The sequence below is a fragment of the Equus przewalskii genome, chromosome 6 (assembly GCF_037783145.1).
Source record: "Equus przewalskii isolate Varuska chromosome 6, EquPr2, whole genome shotgun sequence".
Taxonomy (NCBI): domain Eukaryota; kingdom Metazoa; phylum Chordata; class Mammalia; order Perissodactyla; family Equidae; genus Equus; species Equus przewalskii.
Genome location: NC_091836.1, coordinates 36,641,148 through 36,663,037, shown reverse-complemented (window position 1 = coordinate 36,663,037; position 21,890 = coordinate 36,641,148). Strand labels below are relative to the sequence as shown.

At 37.4% G+C, this 21,890-nt stretch overlaps 2 long non-coding RNA genes across 2 annotated transcripts in view; both read right to left on the bottom strand.

Annotated features, from left to right (window-relative positions):
• Positions 1–11,392: 11,392 nt before the first annotated feature.
• LOC139083884 (uncharacterized) lies at positions 11,393–20,510 on the bottom strand. Its single transcript, XR_011540952.1, has 2 exons — positions 15,844–20,510; positions 11,393–13,031 (listed from the first exon to the last, which is right to left on the bottom strand). It is a non-coding gene; the product is annotated as an uncharacterized lncRNA (long non-coding RNA).
• A 296-nt stretch (positions 20,511–20,806) lies between these two features.
• Positions 20,807–21,890, bottom strand: part of LOC139083885 (uncharacterized) — a 54,125-nt gene continuing 53,041 nt past the window's right edge. Inside the window, exon 3 of the long non-coding RNA XR_011540953.1 lies at positions 20,807–21,507. This is a non-coding gene — a long non-coding RNA (uncharacterized lncRNA). The remainder of the gene's footprint in view (positions 21,508–21,890) is intronic.

Below are 21,890 nucleotides of genomic sequence, written 5' to 3'. Positions count from 1 at the left end.
AATAAGGTTTATGGAGCTGACCTGAACTGTACCTACAGCCTGGAGTCAAGCGCAGCTGAGTTCAGCAGAACCACGTCTGACGTCCAGATCTATGAAAATCAACAGCAATGAAACAAAGCTTGTGACAAGCCGCTCAGTTTTAGAGTTATTTAGCATTATTGCAGTCATTTTGACTAATTTGCCCTTGAAAAAAGTAAAAACAATTTATCAATATTGAAAAAAGAAGAAATAGAAAATCTAAACATCCCTATCTACTAAAGAAGAATGTGATTTAAATACAAAATAATCTTTTAAAAATAAGCTTCCTCAGGCTTTGGTAATTTTATCAGTAATTTCTTCCAAATCATTTAAGGAAGAAGCATTATCGATATTGCAAAAATTCTTCCATAGAATAGAAAAAGAGTGAACATTTCACAGCTCACTTAGAAAAAACCATCAGTACCTGGAATACACATCCTGACAAGGACATTACAAGGGAAATTAAGAGTAATCTTTCTTATGAACATGAATGTAAAAATAAGTAATAAAATGTTAGCAAGTAGAATCGAGTGATATATGAAAAGTATAATATATCCTAGACCAAGTGGAGTTCATTCCAGGTGTGTAAGGTTGGTTTAACTTCAAAAATCAATCATCATAATTCACCATAGGGAGAAAAGAAAAAGAAAATCATATAATTATTTTGATAAAGGCAGAAAAAATACTTGACAAAATTCAATCTCCATTAATGATAAAAAAACACCTAGCAAATTGAGAATAGAAGGAAGCTTCCTTATCATAGAAAATTATATATTGATCAATAACTAAAAGCAAATATCATTTTATTTGCAAAATATTGAAAGCTTCCCCTGAATTGGGGAGGAAAAAAGCATGTGTACTACTGCCAGTTCTAGCCAGCGCTGAACTCGTGGCCCCTGCAAGCGCAATGAGAAAGGACAAGATGCACACACAAAGTATAACAATTAGAAAGAGGAAATAAAACTGCAATGATTCAGATGTGGTTTGACTGTGTACAAAGAAAACAATGGTCTATAGATAAATTATTACAATTAGTGCTGAATTTAGGAAGACACTTGGGTAAAATCAACCCCGAATCTATTTTTTTGTACAAACAAATGTAAGTGAACATTTAAAATATACTAGACCATTATAGTATAAAAACTCAAATGTCTAAATGGAAGATGTGCAAGATTCTACGATAAAAACTGCAAAACATTACTGAGAGAAATCAAAGAAGACGAATAAACTGGTAAATAAGCCATGTTCAAAAATTGAAAGACTCAAAATTATAAAGATATTAATTCACCTCAAATTGATCTATAAAATTTTGTAGAATTCCAATAAAAATTCCAGCAGGATATTTTTTGTGGAAAAGGACAAGTTGTCTTTAAAATTTGCATGGAAATACAATGAAAATTTTCAATAAAAATGTGTTAGGTCAATTAGAAAGTCATATGAAAAAATTAATCTAACCCTTACCTCAAACTCTATGTAAAAATTGCTTCCAGATGGATCATAGCTCTAAAGGTGAAAGGTAGAACCACAAAGCATTTAGGAAGAAAACATAAGAGAATATTTCATGACAACATGGTAAGCAAAAATTTCTTTTAATGCACACAATCACCAACCATAAAAACTATAATTGGTACATTATACTACACTAAAATGAAGAAATTTTATTCATCAAAAGACACTGTTAAGAGTGTGAAACGTTATGCCATAGAGTGGGAAAAGATTTGTGCGGTATCCATTAAAGACTTGCACCAAGAATATTTGACTCCTATTTGTCAATATTAAAATGCAGACTACTTGAGAGAAAAATGGGCTAAAATCTTGAAAAGGCATTTTCCAAAAAGGATATCCAATGGCCAATGGAAATGTGAAAATAGACTTAACTTTTGTGATCTTATGATTTATAATAAGAAATACATATTGGTCTCTGTTCCTATCTGGCACAGAGTCGAAAGACCCTTGGAATTTCCTAAGTGATGAGAGTGATAGATGTGTCTTTTGTTATGTTAATGGAGTGAGTTTTGGAAAACTCCCGGTAACCAAAGGATGAGGACTGGTTGCCAAGGGAACCAACCTTGATTAAGGAGTTGGAACTTTCAGTCCCACCCCTGATTTCCTGGGAAAGGATAGAGGGGGTGGGAAGTTGAGCCAATCAGGAATGGCCAATGATTTAATCCATTATACTTAATGAAAACTTAATAAAAACCCTAAAAGGGGGGGTTCAGAGAGCTTCCAAGTTGGTGGAAATACTACCATGTGCTACCATGCCAGGCTCCAAACTCAATGGAGACAGAAGCCCATTTCTTCGGGACTTTGCCCTCTGTATATCACTTTTTCTGACTATTGATTCATATCCTTTAATAGCTTTTGTAATAAACTGATAATCTAGTGAGCAAACAGGTTTCCTGCATTCTGTGAGCCACTCTAGCAAATTAATCTAACCCACAGAGCGGTTCTTGGGAACCTTTGATTTATAGCCAGTCGGTCAGAAGTGTGGGTAACAACCTGGGCTTGCAATTGGCATCAGAAGTTGGGGGCAGTCTTGTGGGACTGAGCCCTTAACCTGTGGAATCTGATGCTAACTCCGGGTAGCCAATGGAATATTATACACTCATAAAAGTAAACTACATTTACATGCAAGGACATAATGCATCTCACAAACATATCTTTGAGCAAAAGAAGTCAGACAAAAAATTATATACTGTACAGTTCTATTGTATAAAGTTTACAGAAGCCAAAGCTAATCTCTGCTTTTAGAATGCAGGGTAGTTGTTATCTGAGGGCTAGTTTAAAGGAAAGGTCATGCGCGCAGCCTCTGGGGTGCTGAATGACTTATTTCTTGATTTAGGTGGTGGGTATATGGGTTTGTTTACTTTTTAAAATTTCTTCAAACTGGGCACTACTGATTTCTGCTCTTTTATGTGACCGTACTATATTGAAATAAAAAACATTTTAAAACATCTTTGGAATAAAAGTATTTTCAGATAAGCCAGACTGAAAGTATTATACCAGCAGACCATACACAGGGACATCTCTAAGAGTTTTGATATGGAAGACATAAATTGATCCCAGATAAAGTTCTGAAATGCAAGCAGTGGTTAGCAAGGAAATTAGTAAATAGGTGGTTAAATCTAAATAAATATTGGTTTAAGAAGATAGTATTAATAATTTTCAATGTTTTGGATAACTTTAACTTTCAGTTATAAGATGAATGAGATCTGAGGATCTAATGTATACATGGTGACTATAGCTGATAACACTGTATGTATAAATGAAATTTCCTAAGAGAGTAGAATTTAAATGTTCTCACCAAAAAGAAAAAGGTGAATATTTAAGTTGATGGATGTGTTAATTAACTCAATGGGGAATCCTTTCACAAGTAAAATAAATTAAAAAGAAATACATCAATGAGAAAATAAATTACTGGATAAAAAATAAGTTAAAAGGAGAATGACCGAAAAGTGTTCAAAGTTCTTTTATTGATCAGAGAGTTATACATTAAATTTTGTAATTTTAATTATTATTTGTGATATAATTTATTTGGTAACTACTAAAGAGTAGCAACAATTTCCATAATTTCCAAACTAGCAGATAGGGTAAAAAAAGTCTTAAAATAAAAAAGAAAAAAGTATATAAATATATATTTATATACATACACACATAATTTACTAGTTATCTATTATTGTGGAACAAATTACTCCCAAAACTAAGCTTAAAAACCCCACTTATTATCTTACAGTTTTCGTGGGTCAGGAATTCAAAAGTGGCTTACCTGGGTAGTTCTGGCTCCGAATCTTTTATGAGATTGCAGTCACGATATTTTTCAAGGTTATAGTAATCTGAAGGCTTGATGGCGGCTGGGAGCTCTGCTTCTAACATCGCTAATGTGGCTGCTGGGAGATAACCTTAGTTTCTTGCTGGCTTTTGGACAGGGACCTTAGTACCTCGCCACATGGGCCTCTCCATGGGGCTGCTCACAATATGGGAGCTGGGTTTCCCAGGGTAACTCTTCAGTGGTTGAGAGAAGGGTTAAACAAGATGGAACTTGCGATGTCTTTATAACCAAATCTCATAAGTGACATACCATCACGTCGGTCAGTGTTGGCCATATTCTATTGATCACACAGACTAATGCTGGTACAATGTGTGAGGGGATTACAGCGGGGAGAGTACTAGGAAGTGGGGACCATCTTGGAGGCTGGCTATCACAAACATTCAATCAAAAAAGAGACCAGAAAAAAAAAAAAAGAAAGAAAAGAATGTAAAAATATAAGAAAAGAGAGACAATGAGAGAGAACAATACAATATTATTAAATAAAACAGAAAATATCAGTAGTGACAGTAAATACAAATGTATGAATTTTCCAAGTTAAAAGTGGGGATTGTTGGGATGGACAAGAATATGAAGTCTTTGCTCTGTACAAGAGATGCATTGAAAACAAAGATAACGAAAGTTCGAAAATGAAAAGATTTACCAAAACAACAAAATAAACAAAAAACCAGAGTGGCTATGTTAATATCAGGGAAAAAGTGGATTTTAAGACAAAATATTACTAGGTATAAATATAGTACGTTCATATTGATCCATTTTTGAGTAAAAGACAACAATTCAAAACTTGTGTGACACTAGTAGCTTTATATGAGGAACTATGAAGCAAATATTAACGAAACTCCAGGGGAAAATTGATGTATCATCCATTGTTGTGAGAGATTTTAATGCCCCTCTTAGCAATTGATGGATGAAACCAGTAAGGATAAAGAATTCTGAGCAACAAAATTGTCAGTCTGGTCTAATGGACATTTATAAAGTATTACCCAACAATTGGAGTATATACTTTTTTTTAAACACATATGACATATTTACACATATTGCTTATTGCATAGTCAGCAGCAAACAAAACCTCAACGCGTCAAAGGATGAGAGATCGTATTAAAACAATGAAAATAGAAGTTAATAACAAAAAAGATAATAGACAAAAATGTTCATTAAGAAATTTAAAAACACTTCTAAATAACTCATACATCAAGGACACACAGTGGAAATAATATTTAATGCTACATGATAACCAAAATGCTTATGAATTAATACACTCACAATATACAACCTTAAATTATTACGTTAGAGAAAAGAAAATTATTTTAAGATGAGTCCAAATTAAGAAATTAGGAAAAGAATAGCATAGTGAAAGGAAAAAATAAAAGAAATAATAAATATGAGAAGAAACTAATGAACTAGAAGAAAAAATACACAAAAGCTAAAAGTGAGTTCATTTAAAAGAAAAATAGACTAATCATGGCTAGATTGACCAAGAAAAAAGAGAAGGCACACACAAACAATATTAATTGAAAAAACATATATAATTTCAAATATAATGGAAACTCAAAGTATTTAAAAATATATCATCATCTTTATGTTGATAAATTTGAAAATTTAGATGAAACAGGCAAATACCTAGAAAAAGAACTACATAATTCGCTCACTAAGAAAAAGACAACCTAAAACAATTTTAAAATTTGAACTAATAGTTCAAATTCCTCTCAAAGAAATATCAAGTTCAGATAGTTTTAAAAGTGGGTTCTATCAAAACATCAGAAAAAAATAATTCCAATTTTACTCAATTTCTATCAAAGAAGAGAAAAATAGACATCATCTCCAAATAGTTTCATGAAAACATCTTTTTTTTTTTTTTTAGTGCACCAGTCTCATTTTACATTTCCTGTTCCAGACCTGAAATCAGCCCTTTCTCCAATGAATCTGGGATGGCTGCTGTGGGTGCCCTGCCTGGAGCCATTCCACCTGGCCAGTGTTCTCCCAGCTGCTCTAAGTGTTAACTGCTAATGGTTCACAGCTGTCCCTTCTTCAAAGCACTCCCCTGGGGTCCCTGGAGCTTCCTCACACTCCCATCTCAGAAGCTCAAGGTTAATGACTAACTGATGTCAGGGACAAAAGGCTGGCTTTATGTTGTAACTAACTCTGTTGTGTACTTGGTGCCCCAGAGCCCAATGGAGGGCCAGGCTGAAGCTCCTCTCCATCCAAGCCGAAGTCCTTGATTAGATATTTCCCCTACCCCAGCCTGCTTCCCCTACTCTCCTCCTGAGAGCTCACCCTCAATAAATCTCTTTCACAAGAATCCCCCTCTCAAGCTCTACTTAAGGAACCCAACAAAAGACACAGCCTTAGTTTGTTTCAATGAGAAATGATATTAGGATGCCATAATATGGGCATTATTACTGGATTGGTCAATGGGGTTTTGTGTCTTTTCGGTGGACAGAGCTAGAAAATGTTTTTTGTAATAAAAAAAATTATTATGAGTTCAAACTCATATTTCCAATTCAATTTTAGGATTATAGGAATTTACGTAACTTTTCTGATTTTATACCTGCGTCTCTTCTCTTTCCCACTGAAAATCTTGACTCCTAACAATATAAACTTATTTATCTACTTACTAAATAAAGTTTCTGAAAAGTTTTTGACACAAGGATGCAAACTGATCATGAAATAATACAACGTTTTGAGTTCATATTCAAGTTTACATTGTTTTAGATCAATATCGTTTATTCCATATTTTAGTCCTTTAACTCATTTGCCAATCTATTATAGAATAGCCCTTAAAACCTCAACTAAGAGTTGACATTCCAAATAGTTTCTCTTTTTTAAGAATAATGATACCAAGTCTTGCCATCTGATATTCAATCCACAGTCATGCCCACACTACATGCATAAGGCCATGTCCTCCAATTAGTAATTAAGTCCTTTTCTTAGAGTTTTCAACTTGTAATTACCTCCTGTTTACCTTGTGCCTCTAATACTTCATGATAGTTTAATTATTTTTGTTGAGCTATAATTGACATATAACACGGTATTAGTTTTAGGTGTACAACATAGCATAATGATTTGATGTATGTCTATATTGTGAAATGACTACCACAATAAGTTTAGTTAACATCCATCACCACAAATAGTTACAAATTTTTTTTGGCTTGTGTTAAGAACTTTTGAGATTTACTCTCAGCAACTTTCAAATATACAGTATAGGACGGTTAACTATAGTCACCACGCTCTACATTATATCCAAGGACTTATTTATCTTATAACTGGAAATTTGTACCTTTTGACCACCTTCACCCATTTCTCTCATCTGGCAACCACCAATCTGTTCTCTGTATCTCTAAGCTCTTGATTCCACATATAAGTGAGATCGTACAGTTTTTGCCTTTCTCTGCCTGACCTATTTTACTTAGCATAATGCCCTCAAGTTCCATCCATATTATCACAAGTGGCAAGATTTTCTTTTCTATGGATGAATAATATTTCATTGTTTAAATATATACCACATTTCCTTTATCCATTCATCCCATCCACTGGTGGATGCACTTAGGCTGCTTCCATGTCTTGGCCATTGTAATAATGCTGCAATGAACATTATTCATTGTTCATTGGGACAATATCTCCCCGATACACGGGGAGCAGATATCTTTTCAAGACAGTGATTTTTTTCCTTCAGATAAATACCCAGATTCAGATCAAAATCCCAATAGGTTTATTTTTTTTTTTAACTAAAAGTGCATCTAAATTTTTTTGGTAGAGCAAAGGTCCAAGAATAGACAAGAGACTTCTGAATTAGTCAAATAATTCAGGAGGATTTCTCCTACCAGATATCAAGACTTACAAACTATGCTAAAACTATACAGTAATAGATCAATAGACAAAGGTAACAGAATGGGAGTCCAGAAAGTGACCTGCACGTAAATGGAAAACTGGACTCTCATTTTGCTCTGTTTCAGAGCTGGCATAGCCAATTAGTAAAGAAATGATAGACTTTAAATCAATGATTTTAGAGCAATTAATTTTTCATTTTAAGGAAATGAAAATTGATTCCCATCAAATCTTATCATAGGCAAAATTTTATTATAGTTGGATTCAATAGCATACAGTTTTTAAAAGACAATATAGTCTATAAAGAAAATGAAAGACAAGCCAAAAATAGGGAGCTGATATTTGTAGATGTTTGCAATATTTGACACAGAATTAGGATAGAGAATATGTAAAGAGTGATTGTGAAAGATAACCAAATTAAAAATTGGCAAAGTGCTTGAATTAGCATTTCACAGAAGAGGAAAATGGCCACAAACATGAGGAAATAGGCTCAACAGTATTAATAAGGAGATACATACAAACTAAAACCACAATACAATGGCATTTTACAGTAACCCAAAATTAGAAAGTCTCATAATGTTAAGTTCTGAAGAGAATAGGAAATAATAATAATAACACAAGGCTGACAGGGTAACGCTGATGGTTAATCATTTTAGAAAATAATTTTTCTTTGTCTAGGGTCCAGGAATTCCAAATTGAGGCACATTCTGGTAGATGTGCACCATAAGAATGATAGAAAATTTTAAGGAAATGTATAAAAATTTGTAGCATATTCATATAATGGAATACTATATAAGCAATAAATGTGATTGAACTCAGTTATATGATGAATCTCAGGAACACAGAGCAACATTAAATGAAAAAAGAAGCCAGGTACAGAAGAACACATTTGATATAACCCCACTTACATAAAGTTCAGAAACATGTACATGGGGTTAACTATAAAGAAAATCAAAGAAATGTAAAATAAATTCCAGGACTCTAATGTTATAGTTATTGGAGAGCAGCTGGGCAATGCAAATGGATCGGGAACTGCGTTCAGGCCTTCAGAGTACTGGTACTTAATTTTTATATGTGGGTAGTTGTTTTATTGGTTTAAAAGCCTGTATATTTATTAAAGAATTTTTATATAAATTAAATATTTCAGAATGTTTTCTTTAAAATCAAGCTATAAAAAGTCCAATATAGTTATAGAAGGATAGAAGGAAAGAAGGAAGAAAGGAAATAGTAGAGATTGTAAAATTTTCAAACACAGTGAATTGATCATTTTAAACAAGTATTTATTGAGTAATTAATATGTGCCCCCCAAAAGCCAACTTATGATTAGGTAATGAGTATGCCCTTAATATATTTAATAGATCTAAAGCTCAGAAAGTCCTCTGATAAAATAAAAAAACAATGTTTTACTTTGTAAACTAACATCCTACATTGCTCTCTTGAAAAACAAGATTATTTTCTAAGAATTATATAACAGACAGAAACTATAATTTAAATGTTTGATTAATTAGACATCTATTTTTTTAACTTCTATGTGAAAAATAATCATCATAAACAAATTTGAAAAGCAAGTGGAAATTTGGAAAACAAAACTTCATATCAGACAAAAATTTTATATCCCCAATTAGTAATGATGTCTCAGGGAAAAAAACAAAAAATAAATAAATAGAGCTCCCTCCCAAAAAAAGGGGGGAGCAAAAGATACAAACAGGTAATACATCAAATAATAAATGTTAAAGATCCAAAAATACTAATTAATCAATGAAACATCAATACAGAGGAGCTTTTGAAGTTATTTTTTAACGTTTCAATTTATGAAAGATTTACAGAGTGTATGTTGTTACAGGCTGGCCGTATTTCTACTCCTCTGCCTTGCTGGTACTAAAGGAACTTGGTTTAACTTTTCAAGTTAAATTTTAAGTTTTCAAGTGCATATGGCAATATTTTTCAAAACAGAAAATGTACATATCTTTTGACTAAACAATTACACTTCTAGAAATGTTTTCAGGAAAAAAACAACAGCTTTTCAAAGGCATATGTATTAAGGGGTTTATCACAGCATTATTTACAATAATTAAAATTTGAAAATCATATTCATCACTAGGAGGTTGGTTTAATAAGTTATACACTTACGTAAATAGACTACTATGCTAACATTTAAATGATCATGTCAATCAATGTTAATGATACAGAAAATGTCTGATGGTTGATTATAGAACTTACACTGGTTTCTCTAAATGATGGAATTTTATGGGATTTTCATTTTCTTCTTTACAAATTTATTTTATTTAACAATGAATGTATCTATATATTAATAAGCAAAAAGACACACCCCGATATTTAAAAAAACAAGAGAGAAAATAAATCCTGTAACATATATGCATATTATTAGCAAGTTGGTCTTCAAGAATATAACAGCTACCACTTATTAGATATCCATTTTATGTCAACTGTGATTTTCTAAAAACCTTGAAAAGTATGGCTTCGAGAAGTTAAGTAACGTGCTCAAGTCTAAACAGCAAAGGAACAGTTTACTTATCACTTTGAATTCAGTTCCTGTCGCTTTCACTATCCATGCTATTGCATAACACATGAGGTTCTCAACCTTGAATTAAGGGACCAGACCACCATGGACAAGCCTCAGAGGGTCTGTGAAGCTGCTGAAATTGCAGGCAAAATTGCATTTGTACATGAATTTTTCTTGGGTGAGAGTCTGCATCTTTTATCATAAACTTCTTTTATACAATCTCAAAAGATTAAGGACCCCTGCCTTTGAGGGAGCATAGATTCACCTAAGATTATTAACCTCTTCTTTTTTTTCTTTTTGGTGAGGAAGAGTCACCCTGAGCTAACATCCATTGCCAACCTTCCTCTTTTCTTGCTTGAGGAAAATCAGCCCTGAGCTAACATCTGTGCCAATCTTCCTCCATTTTTTGTATGCAAGATGCCTCCACAGCATGGCCAATGAGTGGAGTAGGTCCACACCCGGGATTCAAACACATGAATCCAGGCTGCTGATGCGGAGTGTGCAGAACCCCAACCACTCAGCCAAGGGGCCAGCCCCTATTAACCTCTTAAGGTGCTAGTACCCTCCTAGCAGAGGACAATATGTTCTCCTCGCTTTCTGTCATCCTCTCTTGCCACATCCAGCCCCTTGTCTTTATGAGCTTTGAAGGTTTTCTCTCTTTTTAAAAATTTCATTTATTTAAAATTTGCACATATTTAAGCTGTACAACATGATGAAGTGATATACATATGCATAGTGAGAGTTTTCTTTGAGAATGAATAGGCAGCTGCTGCATGAAACTACTTCCTCTGACTGTGTGGCCAGCACTTCATGCATACAGAGCAGAAGTCCAGGCCTGGCTGCCTTGGGACAGCTTCCTGAACTTCAGTGTGTCTGTACGATGAGGGCCTTGACCTTGGTGGAGGACACCAAAGAGAGCCAACACCTCCTCACATTGACTTTTTACCTTTGTTTTGACAGCAACCATCTGGCCACCCACGGCAATACTACAGTTCAGTGCTAGCACTAACTACCTGGAGTCTGTGCAGACCCCATGGGTTAAAGGTCACGTTCCCAACAGGACTGCCCCCCTTTCCAGTGCCAGCCACATTTTGAAGGTCCTCAGGCCACCAGCCCTTCTGAACAACTGGTTACAAGTTCAGGGGTTCCCACGACGCCCACAGGTTTGATAATTTGCTAGAATGACTCAGGAAAGTGCTGTACTTGCGATTACATTTTTATTATAAAGGATGCAAATGAGGAACAGTTTAATGAAGAGACACATAGGGCAAGGCCTGGAGGGCCCCAAATGCAGAGCTTTCACGCCCTCTTCTCGTGGAATCGAGGTGCATCACGTCACACCCTCCACCATATCAGTGTGTTCACCAACCAGGAAGGTCCTCTGAGCCAGTGTCCAGAGCTTTTCCTGGGCTTCCGTTACATAGGCTTGATTGATTAAATCATTGGCCACGTGATTGAGCTCAGTCTCCACCCCCTTCCCTCCCTGGAAGTTGAGCTGACTCAAAGACCAACTCTTTAATCTTTTGGTTGGTCTTTCTGGCGACGAGCCTCTGTCCTATCTAGGGGCCCACAATGAGTCACCTCACTAGCATAAAATCAGGTATGATCCCAGGGGCCGACAAGTAGCAAAGACCCTTCCATCACTCAGGAAATGCCAAGGGCTTCTAAGCTTTATGCCCGGAACCTGGGACAAAGATCAGACAAATTCTTCATTATACAACCACCTTACTCTGTCCATATCTCTTTTCCACTTCTCATTTTACCTCCTTTCCTTAACACGCTCTTTTTTTCTTTCTTTAGTCCACTTTTTAACTATTCCTCTGGCTTTGTCCTGTTACTTGAATTTTGAACAGAAAATGTTGCCTACTGTCCCGTGAAGGAGAAACATGTAAAAGGACCATACGTATTTACAGGCAGCTATACAGAACACCAACTATTCAGATTATCTGTAGGAGAAGGTTATATAAATGAGCCCTCTGGAAATTAAAGGCAGGAGCAACAAAAGATAAAAGTCAAACACGTGATGCAAGAGAAAAAACATGCTACTCGTTCAAATGTTTCTTTATCATTGAAAATGATGTTTCTTAAATTTTAGGGCACATGCAGGTCTCCTGAGGATCTTGTTAACATGCAGATTCTTGTTCAATAGCTCTGAGGTGGGGCCCAAGGGTCTGCACAGGACCACCTGCATAAAGTGTGGAATCCAGTGCAAAATGAAAAATCAGGGCCCTTTGCTCAAAAATTGGGAATTTCAAGTTGGCAACAGCAGTGTATTAAACCAAGCACAGAGCCTTTCTGAGCACAAGTCACACGTCGATGGTCCCTGGATGTGCACCTCTAACAAGCACCCAGGTGAGGCTTACACTGATGAGGCGGGGACCGTAATTTGAGCAGTAACCATCTAAATGTTCTAAATCGCTTGCCCTCCATTTTGAATTTATAATTTTGTTTATTATTTTCCTTAAAATAAAATACTTATTTGAGAAATTAACCAAGAAATGTGAATGCTAGAATTATCACAGAGACTATTTGTTTTTGTTTTTGCTGTAAGATATTCAGGGAATAATACAGTACATGGACATGTAAGAGATTTGTTCTTATTTTCTCTCCTTCCTTCTTTCCATTCCGACTTTCCTCCTTCCCATCACTTCCTTTCTATCCCAAATTCTGGACTTTAAATCACCTGCATGAGAATGCCCTTTCTCCTCTACTTTCAGTTCTATTCACATTCACTTCTTCCAGGAAGTCCACGCCACTGTCAGGTATCTTGGCTCCATGCTTGTGTGTAACTGCCTGTGTCACTCAGCTGGTCCTCAGTGACTCCTCAGCAGGTGCACTCTGGCAACAGAAATATGAGTGATATGTGTGATTTCTACAGAGCAGAGGGTTTCACTCTGAAGTAGCCATAATTTTTCCCACCATTTTGTTATGGAAATATTTCTAAAATATATTACCCACGTACATTGCCTTTCAAACAGAGGATGAAGAACATGCTCTCGATCCTGGGGTTCAGTTAGTATTTTATGGAGAGCTGTGATACGGTAGACCCCTCAGAGCTGCTGTGACTGGTGAGGTCACTTGCTTCTACACAAAATGATCCAGGCCACAGAAAGTTGGACTTCTTGCTTTTATTCTTTTGTGTTTTAAAAAATTCTCCACAAATCGTCATCTGTAACTTCTTAGTGTTGTCAGTTTGTTTGGCTAAAATAGAACTTCCACTGTCAAACTTTGCATTTTTAATGTTATTTTGAAAAATAATATAGACAATCTTATTAAGATAGTCCTGTGGCAAATTAACAGTCATTTATGTAGACTATGGACATACAGAATTCACTTATGAATAAAGAACTGAACTTTAAGTTTCGGTACATTGGTTCTGTAACATCAATTTTGAATACTCGGGGATCTTTTTTTCCTTCTGTATTGTTGATGAAACTCTCAGTGATCCAGATAGTTATAGGCTTTTCATGAGTTTGTCTGACAATAAAGTCCCCAATTTTAATTTACATTTAAGTTCCAACGATCACTAGGATTATATGTATATTTTAGAGTGGATTAGTCTCCAATTTCCAAGTTTTTTAGTTTTTTAAAACTATGAAATAGCTTTAGTCCCTATCTTTAAATGTTTCTAAATTCATATGTAATAAATCACTTTGATACTCAATTGTTCAGAGGTTGATCATCCAGCATCTAGATAATTTGGCATCTTTTCATCCTCACTGTGTCTCTCCTAGGTAACACACACACACACACACACACACACACACATACATACACATACATACAAAAACAGACACCCGTATATAGGCACACATGTATACATATCACATTAAAGAGAAATTGAAAAGGGGAAAGGAAAGAGGAATTCCTAGGGTGGGCAATTTGGGGAAGAGAGATGAGATGCCAATGGTGGTGAAATAAAAACCCAGCACAGATTCCTGTTCCTCATGAGCTTATGTTTCCATCAGGATTACTGAAGCAGCTAGTGTTCCTTTTGGCATTTGCAACTATAACACAAAAAATTGCAGAGAACTGAAAACTCTCCAGATTTATTTAGGCAAAACATAAGCCAGGAAACAACAAAGCACCTTTTGGGACTAAGACAGGAGCAGGAGTTGAAGGAGGGCCCGAGAGGAGGGGGCTTGGTGTGGAAGTCATTCTCTATCAATGACCCCAAAACACAGAACGGTGATGTAAAAAGACATCTCAGTCCAAATACGTTGTCTGTGATAAGGAGACTAAAAACTCCTAAAATTACCCAAGCAGAGAAGGAAACTCGATCCGACTACACTCAGATCAGATGCATTTCAGCAGCACCATTTGCTCTATATAATTCTTGAGTTTCTAATCAGGAACTCTGTTGCTAATCCCTCTGCTTTCTTTCTTCTTGACCTCACATACCTCTGAGCGTGTACATGCAGGAAGAGAGAAATGGCTTGTGCAAAGGCCTAAAATAGTGCACAGTTCTGTCATAAGGTCATCCTGAATCAACTGAGAGCAGCAGAGGAAATGGCATGCAAAAACCTAGAAAACAGCAACTGTTTTTGCTCTCATCCACGTAGCTTTGGAGCCACCAGATGGCGATGTTGCAGACCATCGTTTAGAGCCTCCAGACGTAGTGGACAAGTGAGAAATGGGAGGAAGTGCTAGTTAAAGTGAACCCTGGAGTGTGCCGGTGTGTTGGTCCCCAGCTGAAAAACCAATTCGGGGAAAGACAACAGCAACTTAAAGCTGAGGACAACTTTCCTTCAAAAGTTCATTCTGCAACTGCAGCTTCCACGGGGTTAGATCATTTTTGCCTCACCAGTCAGATCATCTGTGAAAGGAAGGAAGTTTTCCCAGAGCCAAAGTTTACTTGATGACTCCAGAGCAAGAGACAAACCCAGATAACCCTGTGAAACTAGCCAAAATCAGTTCTCAAGATCTTCCATTGACAAGATCTCTCATTGTGACCCATTGCCCACACTGGCAACACCTGCACACACTTATCTTTTAGAATGTGAATGTTGCAGAGTTACCAATAACCACACTGGCCAACCAAAGAAAGCTCCCATTGATTTCCTGTGTTGTAAATTGATCCAGATAATTTCTGTAGCTTATGGGGCTCATTAACTCACTAATTTGAAATAATCTGAACATAAACTGAGTTAAAGTTTTCTCTCGCCCTGTGTCCAGATTCATTTAACTCAATTTCTTGAAGCATAGTACTAAGGAGGCTCAATATACAATGTCCACTAGATTTTACTATGTACTATTGACAGACTCCAGCTCCCAAAGCTGGCTATCCATCTAGAATTAAGGTCAGAAGAGGAAGTTAAGAGTAGGGACAGAAAAAAGAACGTGAATGAAGAAATAGAAATATACTCTAATTACTGGAGGGCAAAAGACCTCAAATCCAATGTCTGGTTTTGGTTCAAGGTAAGATTGAGTAAGCACACCCCACACTGTCTCTCCCATCGTCTGCAGCTATGTAACCTATACAGAGTGCACGAGCATCTCTGTGAGGACTCTAAATAGTAAATAGCAGCAGGAGGGTTGGGCAAGAAGACTAAATTTGAAGTGCCACTGTATTGGCTGGGATATCACATTTTTCTTCCCCTCTCCCCTCTATGGACACATAGCAGCAGAGAACCTGGAAGCAGGCACTGACCTGTGGACAGAGGGCACTTCAGGAGAAGACTGGAAAAGAAATTAAACTCTCTCTTCACAGATGACGTGATTTGCTGTGTAGAAAACCTCAAAAAATCTGCAAAAAAAGCTCCTAGAAATAATGAGTTTAGCAAAATCACAGGATATGAGGCAACACACAAAAATCAATTGTATTTATATATAGCAGCAATGAACAGATGGGAACAGAAATTTTTTTAAAAATCACTGCTTACAGTAGCTTTAAAAAAACACAAAATACTTAGACATAAATCTCACAAAACCTGTACTGTATCTCTATGCTGAACACCGTAAAATGCTGATGAAAGAAATCAAAGAGACCTAAGCAAATGGAGGGACATACAGAGCTCATGTATTGGAAGACACACAAAGATGTCAATTCTTACACTGAGCTATAGGTAACATAATTCTAACAGTAAAAAGCAAACAATCCAACTAAAAGTGGGCAAAAATCTTGAGTCGACACTTCATCTAAGAGTGTTTATATATGGTAAAACACATACTTGAAAAGGTAATATCACTAGCCATCGAGGAAGTGCAAATTAAAACCACACGTGATACTTCTCTATACCTACCACAATGGCTAAAATAAAACATACTGATAATGCCAAGTGGTGGTGAGGACACAGGGCAGCTGGAAAGCTCTTATATCGCTAGTAGAAATGCAAAATAGAACAGACGCTCTGGAAAATAGTTTGGCAGTTTTTATAAAGCTAAATGTGTATTTACCATAGGACCCAGAAATCCTACTTCTGGGTATTTTACTTCAGAGATGGGAAAATTTGTGTTCACACAAAAAGTAAGTACATCAAATGTGTATAGCAGATGTATTCATAATTGCTAAATCTGGAAACAATACAGGTGTCTTTAATGAGTGAATGGATAGACAAACAGTGATACATCCCTACGATGGAATACTACTCCACAGTGAAAAGGAACAGACCAGTGATACACACGACAACTTGGATGACTTGACTCCAAGGGCATTAAGTGGAGTGAAGGGAACCAGTCTCAAAGGTCATCCACTGCATGATTCCATTTATAGGCTAGTCTCAAAAAGACAAATCTACGGTAATGGAGGATATGTCAGTGTTTGCCAAGACGTAGGGGCACGCAAGTCCACAAAGAGGTTGCACCAGGGAGTCTTTTGGGGGAGATGGAACTGTTCTGCATCCTGGGGTTACACTAACCTGTAAATGTGGTAATATTCAGAGAACCGTATACCCCCAAAAGATCCAATTTTATCAGATATCAATCTAAAAAATAAAATTAATGTCTACTCGATGTGTCACATTTTACTCTGTGGGGAAAAAGTCTGCAAAGAAAATGAATTGTTCACACTGTTTTATGACAGACACTACACATCCATTATCTCATTTAATCCATACAAGTCTTCAATTGGTTGGGTTTTATTATTCCTATGTTAAAGATAGAAATGGGCATTTAGGATGGTTAAGTAAAGTGTCCAAGATTAGATAGCTAGTAAACAGAAGGATAAAAATTTGAAAAGACATTTGTCTGCTTTCAAAGACTCTATGCCTACCTGCTATGCTGCAGCTTCCCCATCACTTAATTAAAGGAGCTATATTAATGCTACCTAAAATACAAGCTTTTGAATCAGTTTTGATACTATATTTACAACATAAATCATCTATTTAGGACCGGCCCAACGCAGCAGTTATGTGCGCACGTTCTGCTTCGGCGGCCTGGGGTTCGCTGGTTTGGATCCCAGGTGTGGACATGGCACCACTTGGCACGCCATGCTGTGGTAGGCGTCCCACATATAAAGGAGAGGAAGATGGGCATGGATGTTAGCTCAGGGCCAGTCTTCCTCAGCAAAAAGAGGAGGATTGGCAGCAAATGTTAGCTCTGGACTAATCTTCCTAAAAACAAAACACATCTATTTATTAAACTAGCCCCGGGAGAACTTCTACTTTGAAATATCTTATTGGCTATTGGTTAGTTTTTCTGTATAGTTCTAGAAAGTCTTTCCCCAAATCCTATAATTGAAGGCTCTATTTAATTCTGATTCCCCCTACCTTTGCTTATCACATGTGGATAAGGCTTTTATTTTACGACACCTTTCACAGATGAAAGAATCCATTTCTGAGGTTGTTCTATCTCAAAGCTGAAGTCTTGCTCATGCCCTAATTAAACGTGGCATTGCTATTTAAACCCTCTGATTTAAGAACAAGGTGTATAGTGGTTCAAGCCTTTGAAGTAAAACACTGCTACATGTGCAGCTGGGAGAGCGACAGTAATCCACACCTGTGTGTGGAACCTGTTGAACCCACCCAGAGAGAAGTGCACAAGTTCTCTCCAAAGGAAAGGAAGGGTAGGTACCACATTCCTGCCATCACTTGGTCACACATCATTTATGCCACAAAATAAAAAATCTGACTCTAAATCAAATGACTTTAACATCTTCTATAATAGATAGGCATTCTCATTTTTGCCACTCGACACACTCCACAGGCCTGGATCCGGCACCCCATGTCCAGGGAGTGCAATTGTCTAAAGAGGGCAAGAAGCCAGCTTCTGGTAGAGAAATCCTACATATGCCATTGTGGGTGTCAGATAGAGCCCAGTTCCAACTCACCCGGACAAGGAAGCAGAGCAGGGAGCTCAGATTTAGGCCTCTAGGTGAGGAGATTTGTTAAAAACATACAAATTGTTCCTGACTTACAATCCAGTGAGTAAAAAGTACTAGGGATGCGTGGAGATAGACTTTCAAATATAAGTAAGTATACACGCACTTCCTTCCCTCCACAGCTTTCCTCGTATTTAGGTCTGGGTGAAGAAAGGAAGGTCGTCACAGGTGACTCCTGTGAGCCTCACGTCTAGAAGGGGCCAGGCAGCTCCTTCTCTGCCCTTTCCAGGGAGACAGAGGGCAGAGAATAGAACATATTTCTATCTTTCTTACTTGTTCCTTCTGCACCTGCTCTGGCTCATAGGCTTAACAACCCTTGCCTGAACTATTTTAATAGCATTATAAACTGATCATGCTATCTCCAAGTTCTCCTCACAGCCAAAATATCACAGATATATTTCTAAAACTCAAATCGATTTATGTTACTTCATTACTTAGAAGTTTTCAAAGGATAAGATAGAGGGCAGACTATTTAGCAGAACATTCAGGACCCTTCAAAATCAAAACTCAATCTACCTTTCCAATGTCATCCCCTGCTGTTCTCCACTGTACATCCCACGATGGAACAAACCTATTGTTATTCTCTGAACACACTCTGGTTTCATCCCCTGTCTTTGCGAGTGCTATTCCATCTGCCAACAAGAGCTTTCCCATTCCACCACCCGGTGAAACAAGACTTGGCCTGTAAGACCTAACTCAACTATGACTCCCACAATGGACTTCTTCATCACCTACTGTTGGAAAGAAGTAACACAGATCTGTAATGTGTCCCTCACATGGTACAGCTATTATAGGTGATCAGTAAATGCTACTTACTCTTAATTAAACCTTCTCTTGCTCTCTCATAGTATTTCTTCATGGTGCCTCATGCTCATAGCAGCTTATTTTGATATTTTTAAGCTCAATTTCCAATGTTGGGGGATTCGGGATTCCACACCAACAAACAATTCTTGGACATTAGTAGGATTTTTGAGACTTCAACTCAATTCAACTCAATTCTGACAGTATCTACCAGGAGATAATATCAGATTCCACATGTTAAGGGTTCAGTCCTACAAGACTGCCGTCCACTTCAGATGCTAATTGCAAACCCAGGCTGTCATCTGTGCTTCTGACTAACAGCTATAGATCAGAGGTTCCAATGACCCCCTCCTTGGGTTTGGTTAATTTTCTAGAGTGACTCACAGAACGTAGTGAAAGATTTTACTTACTAGAACACTGGTTTGTTATAAAAGGATCTAACTCAGGAACAGCCAGATGGAAGAGATGCATGGGACAAGGTATGTGAGAAGCACTGCAGAGCTTCCATGTCCGCTCCAGGAATTCCATTCTTCCTGTATCTCCACATGTTCACCAACCCAGAAGCTCTTCAAACCCTGTCCTTTGGGTTTTTATGGAGGCTTCCTTACACTGGCATGATTGATTGAATCATTGACCATTGGTGATTGAACTCACTCTCTAGCCCCTCTCCTCTCCTGGGAGGTCAGGTCGGGGCGGGAGGTGGGGGGACTGAAAGTTCCAACCCTCTAATCACATGGTTGGCTCCACTGCCAACCAGCCCCTGTCCTTAGGTGCTTTCAAAAGTTGCCTCACTAACATTTATCAACTTTCAATGCTTAGGAAATTCCAAGGATTTGGGGAGCTATGAGCCAGGAACTTTAGAGGAAAACCTAATATATTTGAGAAATATATTTTGGTCACCTGAATGACCAAATATGTATTTTTCTTATAAATCACAATATCTCAGTATGATAAGTAACTGTATATATATATCTGTTTCCCTCGCTACAATCACATATTTTTGAGGGAAGAAATTAAGCACTACTTATTTTGCTGGTACTTACCATGGAGATGCTTGACTAATGTCAAAGGAAGAGAAGAAAGAAGAGGAAGAAAAGAATTAAGAGAAGAGACATCACTGGCCAGGAGGTGAGTGGTCACCCAATTATCCAGAAAGACTGAGCCTATGATGAGAAGAGATTCTCCCAGAAGACAGTGGTAGTGTCTTTAATGACTTCGCATCTTTTTATTTTACCACTGCCAGGGAAGCAGGTAAACATAATCCTTTATGACAACAAGGAGCTGTGATGCGCTGGTAGATGTTTCACCAGCCAACCACCTCCTACCCTGTGGTAGGAATTTAAGTGAAAGTAAACCCATTCCCACCATACCAGCCTCTAGGATTTCCTGATCTGGTCTGCAAGCTGGTTGGGTGTATAAGGCAACCTCCAAGGAAAATTTTCACTATTTTCTGTTACTTTTACTGCAAGCACAAAATTAATGACAATAATAACTATTAGTATTAATAATTTTATCAATACGATCACAGTGTCAGTTGGGCACCTACCACATAGACAGGCACTGTGCTAGGCGTTTTCAACAAGTTATATCAGAGATCATGGAAACACAGACACAGGTTATGTTTATGTGAACAAGGTGCTATTTCCTTTCCCACTAACGAACGCAAATACTATACAAATAACTCTTCATTCAAGAGTCCAGAGAAGCCGTGTCATATGGAGGGACCGCAGCATCCTGGAGAAAGGAGAATGGCAGGCTCTGACGGTTGTTGTGGGATGCTAGCTAATAACTGCCCAGATCGGGGCCACAGCATCCTAATCTATAAAACAAGGGTCTTGATCCACACCATTGCTTCTTGAACTTCAATGCGCATGTGAACCACCTGGAAATCTCGTTTAAGGAGTGATCTGATTCCGTAGGGCTGGGGTGGGAATTCTACATGTCTGACGAGATTCCTGATGAGGGCCGTCTGCTGTTCCGCGCGTTACGTTTTCAGTAGCAAGGATCTAGATCATCTATAAGGTAACATTCAGCTCTAAAGTTCTAAGCTCAGGAGGAGATTGTCTGGAGACCACACGAAGGTCGCTGGATTACAGTTTCATAAATTCTACCCACAGCAAGATCTGGGTAGGAGGGGCAGTCCCCTCAGGACCCACGAGTCAGCGGCGGAAGATGCAGAATTTGCTCCCATCCAAACTTAAAGAAGAAAAGACATTAGAGAGAAGGTAGGAATGTGAATGTCACAGAATTGGCACCAATTCCGGTGATTTCCAAGGCCACATTCCCTGCCGTGAAAATGCAACACACTTCAGAAGTCTTATTTAATTCAAAAATTCTCCTTTTCCTTTCTTCCTCCCGCCCACACTGCCACACAACCCAATTTTTTTTGAAACATCTCCGTGAGGCAAACCGGAGCTTGGAGCGGGGGTGGGGGTGGGGGACTGTCAAAATGTGAATAGCTCAAAATCGGAGTTTTTTCCCTTCAAATTTCAGCCTAACAGTTTTAGACTATAGCTGATTAAGAAAGAGGAAACTGTGAGTGCTGCCCCTTTTTCAATTCCCTAAATAGTGGCTCTCCA